Genomic DNA, 21589 nt, shown 5'->3' on the forward strand with positions numbered 1-21589 from the left:
CGAGCTCCGAATACAAGCCTTTTTCATTAATTTTCAAAAAAGGAACGACAATATCTCGACATAGGAAAGCCCTCTCCGCTGCCTTCAAAACGACGCCACCCTCGTGTCTCTAGGACCTTCCCTGCCGGAGATATAAAAAACGAGCTTTTAAATTCGAAAGCCCTAGCTCCGCCCTAAAGAGTGCCACGCCCTCGACCTTGGGCTCGTTGGAAAGGCCTGGTCCGGGCCTTTCCAACGAACCCTCACTCGAGTCTCTACGTTCTTCCTGGGCCGAGAAACAGAGCCCTAAACTTGAGCTTTTTCACACTTTTCTGATTTTTAAATGCCTCTAGCTCCGCCCTTGAATGGGCCACACCCTCGACTCTGGGCTCTTTGTAAAGGTCGTGTCCGGGCGTTTCCAGCGAACCCTCATTCGAGTCCCTAAGACCTTCTTGGGCTGAGCAATGAAGCCCCAAATTGAGCTTTTTTCACCCTTTTTCACACAAAAAACACACAAGTCCAAACTCAAAAATCCTTCTCACAGAAATTTTACCAGGTTAATCAGCGTCGTCTGAAACACCGCAAAGGGCGACCGCCGCGCGAGATACGGCCCTACAACTCCTCTTCCAAATGTCGCTCGAGTCTGCGCTACAGGGTTCCGTCGTTTGGGACCCCGGAGTGCGCGCGTGCCGAGTTTCGGCACGAACGGAAGCCGACACGAACCCGCGTGCCGAAACGCGGGAAACTGTCGGGTCTCCCGCGAGGACGGGAAAAGTCGTAAGCTCACCAAATGTTACGACGGGCGTATCGGGGGTCGCGACACTTTTCCATTAAACCAATGTTATTTTCCGTAATGGGTTTGCGGACGCGCTCCTCGTGACCCCGCGCGGTGTCATATGACCTCTGGGGGGCCCCCGATCAACATATCCGAATCTGGAGAACGTAGCTCCAAAATAAGACAAGGTTGTCCGAATGTTCTCAAAATCACTCATCATGATCCTCTTGATGGCCTAGACCACCACACCATGTTGTTTGCCATTCGAGCTCCGTTTCGCTAATTTTGTTTCTGAAGGTCCCAGGGGTCTGCGCACGCGGGTGCCGAATTTCGACCCGATCGGACACCGTCCGCGAACCCGCAGTTTTAGCGGGAAACTGTCAGTGCTCCCGCGAGGCCGGGAAAAGGACTAGGTGCCCGAAATTCGGCGTGCGGTCCAGCAGAGGGCCCGCGCACGACGTCTCCGAAGCACGCGCGCATTCAGCGTACGCCCTGCCCACAGCGCCCTCGCTGTGCCTCCCGGTGCGATCGCAAAACGCCTAGGGCTAGGGTTGGCAAGTAGGGTCAAGAAAGGTTCTCGGGGGGCAAGCCGCCGGATTCCTCAGCTGGGCCGTCGTCAATGGGATACCACGTGCGTTTCGAAGCCGCGCGCCCTTACGAGGCAGCGTGACGGCACTGACACGTCTCCATTAAAGCAATGTTATTTTTCGTACCTGGTTCGTGTCACTACGTCCCCAGGACCCCGAGACGGGCCGGATCTCGAAACGGACAACTGGCAAGCTTACAGCCAATGGAGGAGGAGGGGGTAGGGGTGGTTATGGTAGAGCTAGGGTCCAAATTGAGCAAAAACGGACAGGAACGACATTTTCGCGTCGAACTCTGCGCTACAGGGCGCGTGAGGGGACGTAAGCCGGGTCCGTGACGTCCGTTTGGGGTTTGGACCGTTTCCCAAAAAAGTAGTCTGCAAATGTACAAATAGTGGGTCTGTGTCATGGGGGGGGTCGGGGGTGCGGTCCGGTGGAGTCAGTTGGTCAACTCGCGCAACTAACAGGCAAATGGACAAATAGTGGGTCCGTGTCATGGGGGGGTCGGGGGGGTGGTTAGGAGGGGTCAGGGGGGGTCTGGGGGCGTGCCGGAGCGTCGAAAGGGGTGGTACATGACATCCGGACAAATAGTGGTCCCGTGGACGGGGGGGTCGTGGGGGGCACCCCCGTGACTCAAGGGCGCCCCTGGAGGTGTCCGTACGGCCATGTCCCCCTCTGACCCCCATTACTGCCGGAAAAACGGGATCATCCATTTGCCTGTTATCTAAATGGGCTGGGGCGTCCAATAGAGGCGTACGGTCCCTCGCCCATACTATGTGTACGATGGCAAATTATTTGAATGGACTTTTGTCCACGAACCCTCTAATAGTGCTTACTAAAAACATTACCTGTGTGCATTTTGAGGCAAAACAAAGGGCACTGATGTATTTTAAGTTATGTCAGTTCAAGTTGTTTTCAGTTTGGACAGCTCTAAAAAATGTTTTAGTCTAGAACTAGTCTAATCCCTTTCCGAGAAACCGTCCCAATATTTATCCCCAAAGGGGCAATTCACAGAGCCACATAGAGTCACGCAAACAATACAAACTACATAAAAAACATCATACATCAATAAATAACACAATATACATGGAATACCTATGAATCATAGTCCACTAAGAGTGGAAGCCTAAAAAAACAACGACAAGTCCATACCATAGATAAGAATAAATATTTAAATAGTTGAGAATTTTATCTTACAGATTTTATTAGGAAAGAGGTAGAAAAGGGGAATTATTGTGGCATGGTGTTAATAGACCTTCAAAAGGCGTTTGATACAGTTCAGTATGACGTCCTTTTAAATAAACTAAAAGCCCTAGGATTTTCTCCTGCATCTCTGCAGTGGGTAGGGTCATACCTGGTGAATAGAGAACCGGTGGTAGATGTGGAAGGGTCTTTGTCCTCACCACTCAAATCCCCAGGGGAGTATTTTGGGTCCTCTCTTTTTTTATTATATGTCAACGATATGTCATCAGCTATAAATTGTAATTTGTTTTTATTTGCAGATGACTCCGCTATCTTAGTCTCTCATAAAGACAAATCAGAGGTGGAAAGGCTGCTTAGTTCAGAACTCCTTAACCTCAGTGTTTGGCTAGCAGACAACACGTTATCTATCCACCTTGGCAAAACGGATTCAATTCTTTTTGGGTCCAGAGACAAATTGAAAAAGGCTATGGAGTGTAAGGTAGTTGTAGGTAATGTTGAAATTATAGCCAGGGAAGCTGCTACTTACTTGGGCTGTATATTAGATAATAAACTATCAGGGGAGCTTAAGGTTCGAAAAATAATCTCAAAAGTAAGCCAAAGGACTAAGTTCCTGGCAAGAATATCCAGCATCCTAGACAGTAAAACCTGGCTGATGTCAATGTCATTTTGACTATGCCTGTACATCTTGGTATACAGGCACTGCTAAAGGTCTTAAAGACAAGCTACAGATCTGTCAAAATAAACTAATCAGAGTGATTCTTAAATTACATCCTAGAATTCATCTTCTTCCTGACCATTTCTTAAGTCTTGGATGGCTCAGAGTGGAGGAGAGGGATTCTCAACTTAAACTGTGTTTAGTCTATAAGATAAGAAATAATCTGGCATCAAAGTATTTATGTGATTACTTTTTAAAAATTAGTGATATGCACAATTACGACACCAGGGGGAGTTCCACAGACTACAGGCTTTATCGTTTTAAGAGCTGTGTGGGAAAGTATTCTTTCCTATACTCCGCAGCTGTCTTGGGGAATGGTTTACCTTTAAACCTTAAACTGTTGAGGTCTTCCTATTATCACTTTAATTTTTTAATAAAAATATTGTTATTAAACTTATAACTATAAAACGTATTACTTTAAATTTTTTATAAAAAAAATGGTTATTAAACTTATAAATAGAAAAAGGAAAAAGTAAGGAAAAAAAATCCTTGAAGTAGTAGGAATACTGTATTGTCTGCTGGTGTGTTTGCTTGTCTTTTAGGATTTGTTTTGTATGTGTTTTATGGTGTTCTTTTGTTTATTTATCTTTATTTTTATTAGGGGTGTGCAAAAAAATCGATTCACATTTGAATCGCGATTCAAGCTTTGCCGATTCAGAATCGATTCATAGCATTCAAAAAATAGATTCATAATATTTTTTTTTATGCCGTGTTACTATTGTCCTGAAATGAGTTTATCTCAGTATTCCCATAGATGGCGCTGCGTCGTATTCACTCTGACGCCTGCACACTCTTGTCACAGTGTTTCCCACACATTGACTTTACTTGAGCGCGCTGCCCAGTTATATTAACAAGTGCCCAAGTATATCTGACATCAAATTTTGTCTTTTTTGTCTTTCCGTGATGATGACACTCTTTAATAATGACATTTTGTGTGCGACATGATGAGTTCGGTATGCGTTCACGTGCTCTCTGTTTCTCAATGAATTGGGATGCGACGCGAACAAGCTCGTGTCACATTGTATCCTTCATGTTTCTAAACTTGAGCAGAGTTTTAACATTAGAGGACTTCACGGAGCACCCCGGGCTGTATGGTTCCGGGTTTGTATTTGAAATGGTCAGTCGGGTCCGGGTCAGTCATAGTTAAATAACTTCGGGTCCCAAAGTCTGATTAATATTGTGTGTAAAACCTGAGTCGAACGGAGAATGGCCGTGAGCGCTACCGCGCTAAAGCTCGCGTGCAGTTTCAGCGTGCCTGCGGTTTCCATGGCGATAACAACTGGCTCTTTTCTATTATTATTAATAAACCATATATTTTCTAAAATCTATTGCACTGAATGAGCAAAGCTCAAGCTGACTCAAGATTTACAAAACGCAAAGCTGTAATGTAAAGTCCCCTGTCACTGGGACAGCAAGTAGACTTTTGAATCTGAAATAATGAGTGGATTTAGCTTTTTTTTGTCGACAAGAGAGAAATAGAAAGAGAGGCACTTTTCCTGCTTCTGCTCTATCTAATAGAAATAATAACCATTATAACACCAGTCACATTTATAATCTATAGACCTGCACTGTCTATCATTAATATACTATTGTATTTAATAGAGTTTGATAAAAGGGATCATCTAATTGCTTCATAACAGTTTTTATTTTTGCATAAAGACATAAAATAATATCAAACTACATTTAATTTGTTGTGTTTCTTTTCTTTAAAATTGTATATCTACTACAATCAGTCACATAGGAAAAGTAAACTATATATACATTTTATACATACGTTTTATACATTTACATACTGTGAATCGTTTTTTTTTTTTTTTAAATCGAGAATCGTTTTTGAATCATAAATCGATTTTGAATCGAATCTTGAGCCAAAAAATCGGAACCGAATCGAATTGTGAAATTTTCTGAATCGTGCAACCCTAATTTTTATGCTCTCTTCCTTTATTGTTCTTAGTACATGTCTTGTTAGTCGTCTTCCATCTAAAGGACCACAATGGAAATAAGCCTATGGGCTTTTTTGTGTTTTTATCCTTTTGAACTTGTTGTTGTTCAATAAAGTATTCATTCAATCAATCAATCAATCAATCAATCAATCAATCAATGGTCATGCCTTTGGTGGCTGGAGAGCCTAAATCTTGCACTGGAAGCATTTCATCCTGCAGCTGAATTACCTTTATGGTGCCACGATGTTGTATTTCAGAAATGGCAGTTACATCAACAAATTTACCAAAATCAGCATCCAAGTACTGCAGCCTTATGTTTCCTCTCAAATTAAAGCTCGTCTTCACTTTCTCAACCATATCATCTAGGGATGCAGGCAAGCCATTATGAGGGAACATCATCTTTTCCCAAAAGTACTCTAAGCCCCATGTTCTTTGTGCAAGCCATGGTGACTGTCTAAAGAGAGAAAAGACATAACATTCATAGTAGTGTGGCATGTGAGAGTGTTAAACCAATACCAAATATGGCAGTAAATTGACTACGCCACCCTGGAAATGGCCAGAGACCCACAAGTACTAAAAGCAAATACGTATAGTGGCCGAGACAGTGGCTGAGACAGATATCAGACAACGTGAAATCACACAATTTATTCAGAACACATTGAAAACACATGATTCCTTTTTTATATGCAAAATTTAAAAGAGTACAATAAATCACAACATCACTCATCCATCCACACTCTTCTTGTACCACTTCAGAACTGGGGAATTCGTCCTGCCTTTTCAACTAAACACAGCAAGCACTCGTGTTCTCTCACAACACCACACCACAAACCCAATTGTGATCACTGAAACCCTTACGAAAAAGAAGTATACTTCAAGTTCATTTTATTAGGTATACTTAAGTAATGTTGGAGTATAGTTTTAAGTATACTTTATGTAATAAGTGTACTAACATTTATGTTCTAGTAGTATACTTGTAACTGTACTGATTGAATACCGCTTGGGACTAAATTGGCCCACTTTTAGTATATAAAAGTATACTTCTAAGTGTACTATAAGCAGGGCTTAAAGTGAAAAAAAATCCTGAGCCTGAACTTTCTGTGGCTCAACCAGGACTTTTACCAAGCCCATTTTTTCTATAAACTAATTCTATGAGCAACAGCACAGTCATATTTTCAACACATTAACAACTTATTATGCCAAAAAAACTATGCAAAAACAAGCCTCAGGTTTCGGAAGTTTACTGCACCAAGTGCCTAAAGCAGGGGGCTCAAACTGGCTTTGGGCCATTTCTGAGATGGACATCTTGTTGGAGGGACATAGAGCTATTTTAACATAAAAACACAATATTTCTGTGTATGTACTGCATTTAAATTCTATTATTTAACATATAATAATACATACAAATATAAACAGTGCTTTCAATCTATTTTATAATTTATTTTTAAGAGTAAGTAAATCTTTTCTAAACCTTATCTTAAATTAATAATAATAATAATAAATACAAACTTTTTCTATTAAAACCTTGCACTAAATTAACAAATTAAATTCCTGAATACATTTATGAACTATTTTAGCATATGCATTTATTTTGGACTTGAATATGTTCGATCTCTGTAAAAATTAATATTAATGCTTCATGTGTAACTGCATAGCAAGCAACATAATGATACATATACTTTATTATTCACTTATATTGAGTTGAGTCAGCTGCATACATAGACTACTGTAGTCTACTTTTATCTTTTGCACGTTTCTCCTAATCTTTCCTCTTTTCAAAACCTGGGCACTTGGCTTTTTCCGCATCCGTAGTTTAATATGCGTTGCATTACATCTCCCGCTTGCACTGCTTATGACGTGTCGCCAATGAAAGCTGTGACTTGAACAAACAAACCCCATGCAGCTTTTCTCTGAGTACAGTTGGGTAACCCCGAGTTACAGTACAGCTCTTCTCTGGATGAACACTCCAAAGTCCCGACCAGATTAACTGATCGCATGGAGACAATGATATGATTAACGTGAGGTTCAGATGAGCAATAAAATCTGATCACGTATTCTGTTATGCTCGCTGAAGTGAGAGCCGCTCATGGTTGCGTAGCAACGGAGGACGCCCAGCCTCTCACGTGCTTAGGAATGAAAAAAAATCGCATTGACCTCGCGTTTAACACGCGTTTTAGACGCGACATGTGAACGGCCCCTAAAAAGTTTACATCAATAATTTAAAAAATATAAAACGAAGTAAATGAAAATCTTTCTGCGGGGCAGATTATATTATATTTTTTAAAGCAGAACCGGCCCGCATAGAGGGGGAGAGACGGCCGCGGGCCGGGAGTTTGAGACCACTGGCCTAAAGCCTTACCGTGTGTTGTCCTCTTTATTCAAGGCATGCCAAGCGTCACTTGTTTTTTACTTTCTCCTCCGAAGCAGATGTGTTTTCTTCTGGCTTGATAAACTTCATTCTCCACAGCGTGTGTAGCCTGCAAGCTAACTGCGAACTGGTTCACTTTCTGCACAAGACCCACCCTCCTCTCTAGCAATTGGCTAAGACAACCTAATATCATGCTCCCATTGGCTGTGACCGCTGACTCGTGAATCAAGGTGGTAGGTTGAAGGGGACCGGTTATTATTGCCAGTTCGTTCATTCAAATTTAGCCGCGTGGTATGCGCGCTCATAATTAAAGTGACACGCTCGTTTTTTCCAAGCGCGTCCGTGCCGAAAGTGACTCATTTGCATTTTTTGCCTGCGCCGGAGTCCGGACCTGCCCTCAAGCCGGAAATCCGGCCCCCGGCCGGAGTACTTTAAGCCCTGTATAAGTGTAAGAGTAGTCAACTTTAAGTGCACAACTAGTGCACAATTAGTTTTTTATTTGTACTACAAGTGAACTCATGAGTATACTAGTAGTTTGCTAGACTTAGGCAAGGCAAGGCAAGTTTATTTGTATAGCACATTTCATACACAGAGGTCATTCAAAGTGCTTTACACAGAAATGAGAAAACAATATATAAAAAAGAAAATGTAAAAATAAGAGATACACGATAAAATCACAATAAAAACAAAGATATATGAGAATTTAAAATAACAATTAAAGAAGATAAATGTGATTTTAATAAAAACAGTTTAAAATGTTTAAAAGAATAAAACAGGAGTAAAAGTGACTTGAGTTAAAGATAATTCACTTCAAAATGAAAAACCATCCACCCATCCCCACGCTGCTCCAAACCTGCACACACACACCCCCCTCCGACGAACACAAAAGAAGATACCCCGAGAAATGATGGCAAACACACAGCAGCAAGCAATCATAGACCTCCATAGTAGGAAAAAAAATATTTTGTAAGTATTTGGATAAATGACTAAGAAAATATTTTGTTAAATGATGGTAAAAAGTTCCATCATATTTTTTTTATTCCCACCATGGAAGCCCACGGCCACCCACCGCTGCGTGCCCACCACCACCCCCCAAAATATCCTCCCCCATGCCCACCAGAAAAAAAAGAAACCCACACAGGTCCAGAACAACACGAGGACGAGAAAACGATGACAGAGCCCCCGTTCCAAAGTGAACCATCCCTTCAAAGTGCAGTCAGTGTGAAGCAGCACAGTGCTCATTCAGTAAATGCAGAGTTAAACAGATGTGTTTTTAATCTAGATTTAAAAGTGTTTACGGTTGAAGCACATCTGATCTCTTCTGGAAGCTGATTGCAGCTAGAGGTGGCATAATAACTAAAGGCTGACGCACCTTGTTTTGAGTGAACCCTTGGTATTTCTAACTGACCGGATCCTAATGATCTGAGTAATCTTTTAGGTTTATATTCAGTTAGCATATATGTCATGTATTTGGGTCCTAAGCCATGAAGTGATTTATAAACGAGTAACAATACTTTAAAATCTATTCTAAATGTGACAGGAAGCCAGTGTAAAGACCTGAGGACTGGAGTGATGTGCTCAGATTTTTTGGTTCTGGTCAGAATTCTGGCAGCAGCGTTCTGTATGAGCTGCAGCTGTCTAATGGTCTTTTTGGGGATCCCAGTACGGAGTCCATTGCAGTAATCCACCCTGCTTGTGATGAAAGCATGAACAAGTTTCTCTAAGTCCTGTCTTGAGACAAAACAACTAATTCTGGCAATATTTCTGAGATGATAGTAAGCTGATTTGCTTATCGCTTTCACGTGACTACTGAAATTGAGGTCAGACTCTAAAATTACACCAACATTTCTGACTTTATTTTGTGTCTTTAGACCCCTAGAGTCAAGGTAAGTATTAACCTTGAGAGTTTCATCTTTATTTCCAAATACAATGACTTCAGTTTTGTCTTTGTTTAACTGGAGGAAGTTTTGACGCATCCAACAGTTAATTTCCTCAATGCATTTACATAGAGAGTCAATGGGGCTGTAGTCATTGGGTGACAGGGCTAAGTATATCCAGTGTTCGAATTGAAGGGGCTCTGGGGGGGTCCCGGACCTCCTATAAGCCTTAAGGGACCCCCCATAAAGCACAAAAATATAAATTAGGGGGGTCCCCTGGTTTTTATTAAAATTAAAATACAACAACATAAATTTAAAATCCTCATTTTGCGTGTCACAAAGCGATACTGTCCGTTATTTGTCCCAATTTCGCAATAAAATAATTCAAATGACTTCTGTCTGAAATATAGAAACTCGCAAGTGCGCCTCATGCTGTTTTCTGGAGGAATTGACAGACAAGTTAATGTCTCTATCTGCGTGTGGAGTATTTTTTACCTCAGTTGCGGTAAGAATCTTTAGTAATCTTTAGGTTTAAGGTTTTTTTTTAAAATCTTCTCAAACAATTATTTCATAACAGTGGCAAAGCTATCCACTCAGACTGACGGCTGGTCAACCCAGTCACACAAAATATTTTATTGGGAAAGCAGAAGAAATCACGCTTAAATGATAATAAATGATAGTCTCTTTAATACTTAGCCTATCGCTCAACTACGCATCTTTCAGAAATAAATAATTATTTGTAGAAAGTATCTTTTGCATGTGTTTTTTTAAACCTTTGAAAAATGTCACATGCATGGCCGAAGTGGGACTCATTTTCAGCCCTGGAGTTTCATGTCTTAGACCGGCCCACTTTAGTTCACCACTGACTATATTAAAATAATATAATTAAATCCTCAGTGCACTATTCTTTGCAGCCTTGCAATTAATATATTTTCCAAAAATATAATTTCCAATTCAATGCAAATAGTCTAAAACAGTTATGATTTTGCCATAATCGTGCAGCCCTACCATAAGGTATTTTAATATTATTCAATTAACCTTATTCAAAAACTGCTGAAAGGGAACAAATGTTTTCCCCTATATTTTTTCCCCTAGAGTTTTGCATGAAATAGATGAAGAATAACTATTAATAGATTAATCATTGTTACATATATAACTTCCCGGTAGATATAAAAAATACGACATTTACCTTTTAGAGGCCGTTCGTATCAAGTTGCGCTCAAGTTTATTTTAAATCTAAACGTGCGGCAAGTGCACTCAAATATAGACGCGTCTAAAACAAAACTTGTGTTCACAGGCGACCGCTTTGAAAAGCAGAAGGCGGCGGCGCGTCATGCGTTGTCCATGGGTTTTAAATGAATAAACCCTAATTATGATTATTAACGCAAAAATTACTCCGTGGTCGGAAGTTGGGGCACAATCAACTTGGTCATAAAGCGGTGGGGACGTATACCACCCGCAAATTACGCGAATGGGGCTGCTGTGAGTGCTGGGGACAGCAACCTTGAACCTGGTGGCATGATAACTATCTTTAAAATTATGTATCTTTAAAATTAATTATATTTAATTTATACAGTGAAGAAAACAGTGTTATTATTCATTTGATTCTATTTATGTACCTAAATACTACTGTTAGATCTTGCTTTATTTGTAACATTGTTCTTCCTATTTTTATATGCTCATAATTTCCAGTTTTGCTGATCCGAAAATTATTCAATCTATGACTCAAAAAACGCAATGTAATCATCCATTTAACCACTACTATATAGTAAAATTATGTAATTTAAGATTGAGTCCACCCTATTTCACCCCTATTCTGTTTAAAAGTTCTTCCCTTGCCAGTGTTTCACACTAATTTGAGGGGTAAACTTTTTTTAGAGTTTGAGTTAAGGGTAATTTGGGGTTTCTTTGATTAAAACCAGGATCAGATGATTGTTGATCAAGGACGATCACATCTTACGTTGTGAAATCACAGCGACCCTATAATGAGGGGGGTGGAGCTTGGCCGGGGGGTGGGGCTTAGCTAGGGGACCCCCCATAAGCTTTACATAATTCGAACACTGAGTATATCTGGGTGTCATCTGCATAGCTGTGGTAAGCAATTTGGTTCTTTTTCATTATATGACCAAGTGGGAGCATATACAAATTAAACAGAAGCGGTGCAAGAATTGAACCCTGTGGGACTCCACATGTCATGGATGTCCACTCAGATTTATGGTTACCCATGTTCACATAGTAACCTCTCCCTTTTAGGTATGATTTAAACCATTTGAGGACCATCCCAGAGAGCCCTACCCAGTTTTCCAGTCTATGTATGAGTATGGTGTGATCTACTGTGTCAAAGGCAGCACTAAGATCTAGTAGCACCAGCACTGATATTTTACCTGAATCAGAGTTTAAGCGAATATCATTTATTAGCTTTATGAGCACTGTCTCTGTGCTGTGATGCTGACGGAAACCAGATTGAAAATTGTCCAGATAGCCATTTGAGTTTAAGAATTTGTTCAGCTGATTGAAAACAACCTTTTCAATGATCTTGCTTATAAACGGAAGATTTGAGATTGGTCTGTAGTTGCTAAGTATGGTTTTGTCTAGGTTACTCTTTTTTAGGAGAGGGTTAACAACTGCTGTTTTTAATGACTCTGGAAAAGTGCCTGTGATCAGAGAGGTATTTACTATTTTTAAGAGGTCAGTTTCTAAACAGTTAAATACCTTTTTGAGAAAAGATGTGGGGAGCGTGTCAAGGCTGCAAGTTGATACTTATACTTCAAGTGTCCATGCAAGTGTTCAGTTAGTGTACTCTTAGTAAACTAGTAAGTTACTAATTGTGTGCTGCAGGTATACTTGCAAGTGTTCTTTTACTATACTTTTAGTCAACTAGTACTTTACTAGTCATATATTGAAAGTGAACATGCTAGTGTTCTGTTAGTGTACTCTAAGAAAACTAGTAAGTTACTAATTGTGTGCTGCAGTTATACTTGCAAGTGTTCTTTTAAAACACTCTCAGTAAACTACTTTTATACTACAACTTTAAGTGACCTTAACATCATACTAATAATAGTTTCCAATAAGTTGCACGTAAATATCTGTGCTGCCACCAGTACTCCGTCCGAGCGCGTCTTCAGCACCGCAGCCAGAACTCCAATGCGCAGCTTATTAATACCAAACAAAGTGAACAAGTTGGTATTTCTGTGCAGAAACATTTAAATTTAAACATGGTCTGTGTAACATTATGTAAATTCCGCATCTCTGTCTGATTGTTGTTTCCGTTTTTATGTTCTTGACGTTCGCTGAATTCTGGGTTTATATTTTAAACTGCCGCTTCAGTGCAGTATAGCCACAGAGCTATTTAACAAGCACGATCTTCCGAGATACTATGCTAAGATACAATTAATACAAAACGAAATTCACTTCAAACGGAGTAGGTAGACATGATTTTGACCAATTTATTAACTTTGTTTTCGTAGAAACCTTTCTCTAAAGTGAATTTCGTTTTGTATTAATTGTATCTTAATTTCAATCAATGTTTTATCAACCAATTGCTTGAATTTAATAAATAAGAAATAAATAAAAGAAAACGATTTAGTTTTATATTAATGTTTAAAAAAATTATTTCATTTAAACATAAATATGAAGCTGTATCGTTTTCTTTAATTTATTTCTTATTTATTAAAATCAGGCAATTGGTTGATAAAACATTGATTAAAATTAAGATGCCTCCATCCCTCAAAAGTTAGCGTCAGCTGCTTCTTGCTTGCCATGATTTCTTTGCAGACTGATACGAGCCTCTGTCATGTGTGTGGACCTTGTGACTATTGCGCAAGCGCGCAGATGGCAGTGTCGCTGTCAAATCTAACCAAAAGTAACGTTGCGCTGAATTGGAAAATGAACTACGTTACGTTACCAAATTTTCAGTAGTAACGCGTTACACTCAGAGCCGGCGCCAGACCATAACTAACAGGGGGGCACTTGGCTTCCAACAGGGGGGCACGCAATAGAAACAATAACTTGCAAAAACAAGACATTAAAGCAACAAATACACACTCATACAACTGGTACAGACTGTCAGCTCATTTCCCGTATAAAGTGCAAAAGACCACAAACTATGCGCAAAACTACTGAACTTCGACCGCGGCGTGAGCGCAAGCTGAGCTCCGCTGCGCTCGCTCTTTGCTTGACGCAACAAACCGCCCTCGCGCGGCGCAAGCCATTGAAATGAATGGGTTTCATAGCACAGCGCAATGAGCGCATCCTAGCTTTAAAAAAGCCGCTTTACCATAATCACGTCGTAATGATGTTAACGGTCTATAGCCACACTTCACATTTAAGCTTATGTAATTTAAAACAACGCTAACTTACCTTTAAAATAGCTAAAGACAGCATGTACAAACATTAAACTTCCTTAAAACAGTGTCCTGTAGATTTGTAAATTCCACCTCGACCTCTAATGTCTGAGTTTGAGCCAGTCTGTGTTTGCATGAAGATGAAGCAGGCGGTGCTGGTTCGTTCTAAATGTTCTAATATCCTTATTTTACACGATCCATAAAATGCCGCGAAAAAACACGTTGCTAGTATCAAGTCACAAATATGCTTAAGCCTGATGATGCATGAGACCCGGCAATACAACCAATCAGAGAAACTGGTCTATTTTAATAAAAGAAAACCTATATCAACTATTTTTTCCTCATTTGATTACATTAAAAGTCATGAAACATTCAATGTTTAATTTATTTTAATTATTCTTGATATGTATTAAATTTATAAAAAACTTTGTAGGGGGGGCACAACAACCTGTTTGGCCCCCTTGACGCCGGCCCTGGTTACACTACTTTTTTCACTACTTTGTAACGCGTTACACACAACACTGCTAATAAGGTGTGTTACAAAACAACCGATTGCAAAATAAAATTGACTTACCAAAATGTGTCTAGAGAGCAACAAAATATGTAAAACAGGATTAAGGGGGAAAAGAAAAGAGTAGAAATTAGCAATTCGTCAGGAACCATGTACAGTCTAATCACAATAACTTATAAGGTTGATTCATATGTGTTATTATTTGTTCATTTCACTAAAACACTAAATTCCATTGCAGTTCAATTGTCTCCTTGTAGTCTGTGTATGACTCAACAGTGAATATCTACATATATTTTAATATTTGGTGCGGATCATTACACTGTTTATCTTATATCGTGTCGATCCAAAACTTGCTCTGATCTGATGATGTGAACTCACTGCACACCGTACTGGACGCACCAGGAACAACAGAAACAGGGGCGTAAAGCTGCCTGGGCCGTATATCTGCCTTGCTCCAGGTCTGCAGCCTCCCCCTACTCGTACTTGTCAGTTTTCGTACATTTTGCAAGTGGTCATGGTTAAAGTATATAGTTTTCGTTTACTTTTAAACTTTTATTTGTTTTATTTCAGTTAACAACGGATTTTTAACTAACATCAATGGTGTCAGTTCTCAGTCGTGATAGCTTTCGTTTACGATAATAACCCTGGAATCACAATTAAACTAAAACTCATATTAACAGCATAAATGGACGTTACTACAATTTATTAAGCAGGTTTCAACTTAAAATTACCTCACAAAACAACGGCAATGTCATTGACCAAACGTACGGTAAAGAGCTCAGTCTGCCATTAAACAATATCAATAAAACACTTAACTTATATTAGGAAAAAATACCGTCGGAATACACTATTTATATGGAAAATTACCCCAGATAAACCTCCGAAAATTACCTCACAAAACAACGGCAATGTCATTGAACGAAAGTATGGCAAAGAGCCCAGTCTGCCGTTAATCAATATCAATAAAACACTTAACTTATATTAGGAAAAAATACCATTGGAATATACTATTTATATTGAAAATTACCCCAGATAAACCTCCGATAAAGTTTTAAGGCACCTTACCTGAGGGAATACCAGTTCAATCCGGATTTTAGTATTAGTTTTTTATCCGCTTATTAAGTCTGACGTCACGAACCGCTTCCGGCTCACATATGCCACAGGGAAGAAATAACAAAATATGTAAAACTATTTCAAACTCCCGATCTTAATTTTTATCCTTATAACAATGAACCATGAACTCATGAACATTGTTTTTTTTATACCAATTATTAATATACGTTAATGATTAATATAAATTAATATATTGCTGTCTGCGATTCCGTGAGCCTGACTGATGCGTACTGCGTAAACTGTGAGTTTATGAAAATTTAAGACATTTGACAGTTAGGTGTGTGTTTTACAGAAAAATAATCAACGCCAATGGAACATTTCTCAACCAATCAGAATAAAGCATTCAACAGCCCTGTGGTATTAGGCATGACTTCATGCAGCGCTGAAAGAACCGACAGGCGGATGTCGTCAACGTACCACGAGAGTGAGTCGAGAAATTACACGTAGAAGTCTAATTTTGAATAGCTCTCGCGGTACATTGACGTAATTATTGTGTCCGTTCTTGCAGCGCCACAAAAAGTCGAACACACCTAATAGCTGTGTCCCAATTCAAGGGCTGCAACCTTATAAGCATAAGACCTTAAAAGGTAAGCACTCAGTCTTTCAAGGTGGAAGCCTCAGAAGTTCGCGAAGAGAACTGAATTGAGACGGTCTAACCTTCGGAGGACCCATAATTAGCGTCACCTGCTGCACGCGCCCACCTGCACGTTACTGACTTATTAAAATAAATATGACATCAGAAAAAGTATTAATTTATTTTAGAAATATGACACGTTGATGTATATTAAACTATTCAACAGTATACCAAATTAATCAACCTTATAAATATACGCAACATAAAAAGAATATTATTAACACAAAACATTAACTTATAATACTAAAACAGTGACAAGAAATTTTTTTTCTGATAAATACACTTTTATTTAATAAAGGTTTTAATTGTTAATTTTAGAATATCCACCCATTATATGCAGCCGTTGCAGACGCGCAATGACTCTTGGGATATCCTCGGCTGTTAACACTCTGGGGTCGACGGTGGCGCGGGCGCCGCAAACTCTTTGTTTTTCAATCACTCCGCAAAGAGACTTAAATTACTCTGCTGATTTTTGACATACAGATATGATTTATACATCATTTAAAACGTTAAAGTGTCTAGTTTTTTTTCTGTCCACTCCCAATAAAAACAGAATGTTGTGCTTTTCGCAAAATTAAGAAAATAAACATGATGCGCATTTTGTTCTCTCTCCCTCAGTGAAGTCATTTCAGAAACGCGTCAGAAAAATAAACTGTAACTTAACGAATACTTGTCGTAGAAACAAAAGATAAATGTCTTCATAATGCTTGGAATGTCTCCTTTTAAATGATGTAAGTGAAATTGAAAACAGATATTGTCATTCGGTGTAAACTGTATGAGAAGGAGGAGAAGTACCGTATTTCACCAGTTACCTCATTATCTGTAATGAGATCGGATCGCCACACCCCCGCGCCATTGAAGTGAACGAGCAGAAACATCCATATGCATGACTCGTGCCTCCTGCAGTCAATGGATATGCAATCCACAATCCAGTCTCTCCATTCCTTGTTGTTCCATCCGATTGCACCAGACATGACATCTAAATCCTTATTTACTTGCGTATGTGTGTCAGTATCTCCAGACGCGAGTGTTTTCTTTGTCTTCCGTCAAACAGTTCACGCGATTGGAACGCACATACACAAACACGCGAGTCAGGAAACTCAACGCGCTTTTTGGTATTCTTATAAAATACCCGATTGCAAACAGTACAATCCTTTAAAAGTTAAAAGTTAAAAGTTGCGTCTAAGCGCATATCTCCGCACAGCAAGTTTATTAAACACAGTATCACTCGGGTGTGCACACATTCACTGCTTTCATGATCAACACGTGAGGTAATGGCGGCGGCTGTAAACAAACATTGATAGGTTTATCACGCGTGTCCCTTGTTGTGTTTCTACTATAATGATTACAAAAACACAAATAAGAGTCCAGACAACAATAGGCAGTTGTGTTTCTACTATAATGATTACAAAAACACAAATAAGAGTCCAGACAACAATAGGCAGTTGTTCTTTTGAGCTTTTTACTGCACAAAAGTAAACATCTCGCTGGCCAACCAAAAACTAACCCTGTGTTGAAGTGTGTTCATTTTACGATGGCCAAACAGTATGTTTACCATGATTAGGCTACTATGGTTTTTAAAAGGTAACTTATACTTGTGAAATTAATAGAAAATATTTCAATAGAAATATATATAAAGATATATAATGTGTGTGTGTATTTACATTATATTGAAAAGTAAACCTTATCATGGTTTTACTACAGAGAAAGTTACATATCTGTTGAACATCCCCACAAGGCTCATTATGTGGCTCATTATTCAACTCTTTTGTCTCTCAGCTGTCAATCACTGATTATTCAGGAGCTTTCCCGCCTCCACGCATACAGCCTTTCCCAAGCAAAAGTGTCTTAGAAATTGTAAATCAATATCTTGCTTTATGTGATTGAGTAGGCCATATGATTTTCACATCATTTTGAAGAAAAAACTCTAGACTACTAGATCCAGTTTGGAAAGTCTTGGGAAAACATGTTTAGAATGAGTTTTGTGGAGTTATATCAGTGACTTAAAAATTTAGCTTTTTCAAAAACCACGCATAAACATTTTTCTCTCAAAAATACAAACATGTACATACATGTTGATTATATGATATTGTAGCCCAGTTTGTAATGAATACAGTGTTATGAGACTTTTGCCATTAATATGTTTTTAAGCAACTGAAAAAAGCACAAATGTCAGTGCATGTCAAAACTTCCCCAGGCCCCTAAAAACCCCTTAGACCCCAGAGGGTTAAGGATCCATTCGTTCTATCCTTAACAGCGCGGAGAAATGAGGACGCATTTTTAGGCTTCATTGTTAGCGTCCTTTGAATTGGGACAGCCTTACTGGCCTTAAGTCGCGCTGCTGTGACGCAATCGGTCTTAAAATATGTCCTTAGAAGGTCGCAGCCTTTGAATTGGGACACAGCTAATGTAACATCCGTCAGATGGAGTGCCATCATTCTTCATCAGAGGGCACCCCCTCCTGGAAATTCTACCCATTCAACAAAACATCTCCCATAAACCTTTGCATGGACTCCTTTACTCTGATCATTCACACCTGTTACTCATTTACCTTATTAGCTCTGCCATCATTCTACCATTGCTCGCTATTCCCTGGAGTCTGTCTGGTTTTTGTTTTTGTAACTACCCAAGGATACAAGGTTATTTCTTTTTTCTTGTTTATGGATGGATTACGTGTTTTGACCTTCACCTATAATATGGTTTATGGATTACCTCAGATTTTGTAGATTATACCTTCGACATTGCGTTTTGGATCCGCCATCGTGTCTTGACTGCCTCACGGTAACAGGAAAAAATAAATAATTTATTTTTATCTATTTTATTTAATAAGCAGATACTTTTATCTAATACCATTTGCATATTAAATCAACATTACTAGCATTGTAAGGTTTATTTCTACGAGAGAGATATTAGGGAGACAATGATGAAAATATTCAGTACATTAATTTAATAGAGCAGGTTACGAATAGTCATATGGTGTGTGCATGTGTGTGTGTGTGTGTGTTTTATTAACATAGGGAACAGCATTAAACAAATGTCAAAATGCATTAATAACTTTTTGGATAGAACAAATTATAATCAAAGCATTTCATAAAATGTAAGTATAATGATGTTTTAAAAAAATTAAAAATAATTCATTCAACTATTTACAATCATTCAGGCGGGGAACTCCTCTGTGCTGATTATGTTGCGCACGTGCTGTATCTGCAACTTAAAAGGAGCCATTTCGGACAAGGTGTCACATTCACATGTGCGGACCTCTGATGGGAGAAAAAACTCCTGGAAATCCTCCGCTACCAACTGGAGGCCATCCTGCACCTCAGAGACACCAATGACCTGGATCTCTTCAGAGACTGGTTTGGCATCAAGAACCTATATTTAATGGAACAACATAAATGGAATAGATTACACTAACTGTTACAAACATCCAAAAATAAAATTACAGTTGATCTTGTTTCATTGGCTTATTAATTAAATTCTAGAGAAAACTGAGTGATGCATGATAATTATCATGAATATAAATAGTAGTGTGCCCTATAAAATGTGTACATGTATACCTTTATAGTTGTGTAGGTCGACAAATTTAGTTTCTCCTCCCCTTTTTTGGCAGGTCTGAGGTGTGTGATGGTCACATCCGTTTCTATTTGAAGATCGGCTAAAGCCTCGTCCCGCCACAAGGACATGGGAATGCTCTTGCTACCACATTTGAGGGTAAGGTCAAGGACAGGAGCGTTTCCGGAAAGCATTCTCACCACGTGCAACTGTAAGAAAATAAATACATTTTGATTACCTGTATAGTATTGCAACAGTAACAATGTTATGCTTCATTGTGTTCTATAAAGATTAAGTGTCTTTGCTAGCCAAGGCACACACTCAATTTACTTTACAAGTGGTGCTTGTAGGTAGGTAGGTAGGTACTAAACAAAAAACACCATACTAGTAATTCAACTTGTGTGCTACAATTCAATTCTTCTGAGTAAAAAAACCGCATGAAATTTCATTGTATGGATACATTTTGGTGTACACTTTTGCTAAGTGTTCTTACCTTTTCAATAACCCCTGTCAAGGTTACGTATTCTCCAGATGAATACATCTTTGGTTCGGTCCCAGTGAAAACCTTTGATGGTGGAACCAGGGCTTCATCACCGAGCTTTTGGAGCTCTTCAAAAAATGTTTTGGATGACCCCTTGAATAATTTGGTGTTTGTATTTTACAAACAGACGTTTTCGGCCAGGAATGGAAGAGATGGCGTGGTTTTTCAAAACGTAATGACAGCCCTCCTGAAACTCGTACTTGTTTGCACTTTGGGGGCTTTACATGCTACTGCCATCCCAAACTGCATACATGGTGGTAATGGTTTCTGCTGAAACTTTAATTATTCCGTCTGCCACTTCAAAAGCAGTGCCCCGGCGAGATGTTCTCGTGGAGATGCACTGAACTCTAATTCCTTGAGGTGTGTGTGTGTGTGTGTGTGTGTGTGTGTGTGTGTGTGTGCGTGTGTGCGTGTGTGTGTGTGAACACAATATATGCGAAGATTATGAATATGATTCTATCATGGCGGCTTTGTCTGTCCCAAAGTGGATGAAGGGGGAGTACATCTCCATACGTTCCTTTGGGTTGTAAACCCTTATCTTGATGCACTGCAATTGATTGCTATGGTAAGCAGAGCCCTGATTTGGCATCTGGTTGCTAATTGCAGTTTCAAGTAGTTTCACGGCTATCCTGGTACCTGGCTTTCTTATTTGTAGTTATAAAAAAATGAAATGTAGTCATGTGTTTGATCTGTGTTAGTCACGTCACTAGTTTAACCCCTTAGTCATCATAAATTAGTGTCATAAGTAAGTAATTGATTATTGTGATCATCCAGGTGGTAGCAAAGCTAATTGGTCTCTTGTTGTGTTTTACAGTACATTGAACACCTATGCAAGCCGATGCATCATTATGAATTTTATTTCTACCTCTTTTTTTTTGCAAGTTCAGTTAATTAATGTTCATAAGGTGAACTTGGAAAAAGTGCCTAAAGTGATATTTCTTTCCCCCACACCTGCTTAATGCATTTTTGCATGGATGTTTTGCACTTATGAGCTTTGTTGAAAGTTTTCTGGAAAATTTCCAGCAGCTTTTTGTCACAATCATAAATGTATAGAATTGTCAGTTTAAAAAAAGGTTGTGCTTATCATTTTGCTTGTGATTTTTATTTTAGCAACACAAAATCTCTCAAACTGGATTAAGATACAGTAATAGATGATCAAAACATATAAAAGAAATATATATATATATATATATATATATATATATATATATATATATATATATATATATATATACGCACGCACACACACACACACACACACACACATACAGGTTAACCTGAATTATAAGGACAGTTTCTTCAAACCAGAAAAATAGGTGGTTTAGGGGTACTATGGTTTTCCTTAATGCTAGAGCTTTCAAATTAAAATGTAAATGCTTAAAAAAATCATGGCTTTAAAACTCAAAATAAATTTTTTATTTATCATTTATAAAACCGGATACATGGCATCC

This window comes from Paramisgurnus dabryanus, chromosome 2 (genome assembly GCF_030506205.2).
Source record: "Paramisgurnus dabryanus chromosome 2, PD_genome_1.1, whole genome shotgun sequence".
Classification (NCBI taxonomy): domain Eukaryota; kingdom Metazoa; phylum Chordata; class Actinopteri; order Cypriniformes; family Cobitidae; genus Paramisgurnus; species Paramisgurnus dabryanus.